This window comes from Elephantulus edwardii, unplaced genomic scaffold, assembly GCF_000299155.1.
Source record: "Elephantulus edwardii isolate Elephantulus edwardi_28Jun2011 unplaced genomic scaffold, EleEdw1.0 scaffold00116, whole genome shotgun sequence".
NCBI lineage: Eukaryota > Metazoa > Chordata > Mammalia > Macroscelidea > Macroscelididae > Elephantulus > Elephantulus edwardii.
In genome coordinates, this window is record NW_006399866.1 from 4,352,736 (window position 1) to 4,354,132 (window position 1,397).

The window sequence follows — 1,397 nt, forward strand, 5'->3', positions numbered from 1 at the left end:
CTATCTACTAGACGTTAATCAGAATGTGTCTGGGAGTTCTTAGCCCTCTTTATAATTCTGCACCCTTTATTCAAGGAAGAGGGCTAAATACCTTTCCTACATAAAGTGAAGCTCAGGCCTCTGTTGATTATCCTTACAAAAGGGACTCTGAGGTCTTCTATTTTGGAGGCTTAAACATCATCCTCTGAGGGGCCTCAAGCACTGCCATATCAGTGCATAAATAGTCCAGTTAGTCAGCAATGGAGGATGACATTCTCCCTGGCCGTGGGATGAAGAGCTTCTCTATCCCCATATACTGTGTGACATTTTGCATATTCCAGAGGATATAGGCCCTGTATCAGAGGATGGCGTTGGCCACTGGGAATGAGTTTGTCATCATTCGGGACTCAGGAAATATCTTTATTCATAGGGCGTCAGAAGAAGAAATGCCTATGGGGTTCCTATATTCTTAATTATTTGACTCCTTACTGCTTATTTATTGTGGAATAAATGATGTCAACACTACTTGGCTTTGAGTGTTCTTGCTTTCACTTAGTCCTGTGAGATGACAGAGCTAGGGATCCAGTCTCGTCAGCAGAGGGCGCTGATTTGTGGACCACACAGAGCCCCAGTGTGTTTGAGCATGTCTGGTGGGGCTGGATTTTCCAGGCTCATTTCCTGGACACTGTTTAGTGAAGCCTGGGACTTCAATGGGAACAGACTTGTCCTAATAATGGCCAACAGGCCCCCTCCGAACAGATGGGAGGTCTCTAATCTTGAGGAGGGAAGACAGCATATTTTCCACCCCATCACAGGCTTCATTTCCCCTTTCTGCACCCACCATCCTGTTCCTATGTCTCTAGACTAGAAACCTGGAGACCCACAACCTCCCTTCCAGCCTTTCCTGTCCCCAAAGACCAGAGCTAAGCTTGCAGGATGTACATAAGCTCAACTCCAGGTGCTTGCCAAGAAGGCCTTGGAAACAACATGACCATTTCTCATGGCATCCTTGTAGTGTTAGGTTTATTCCCCACCACCAGTGTTTCAATTGTCACCTCTCCCCTCAATTTCTTGGAGAACAAAAGTCAGCAGGAGACACATTGTTCTCCATCGTCCAGAAATTAGTTTTTATTGTCAGCCAAAAGACAACAAGACTGTTAGCAGCCAGAGAACCACACAGCTGCGAGTACAGCATCCCCATGCTTTGAAGTGGTGAGGGATGGGAGGGATAGTGGAGAAGGGCTGGCTGACCACAGGCTGGACATGGACTGGGAGGCTCACTGGAGGTGGAACATTGTGGAGGAAGAATGTCAAGGTGACAGTGTTCCCTGATAGTTGAGCCACAAGACTCCACAAGGACAGCACAGTGATTGAATCCCAATGCTTGAGGCAAGGCTGTGCCTGCTCTATGGGGGTAT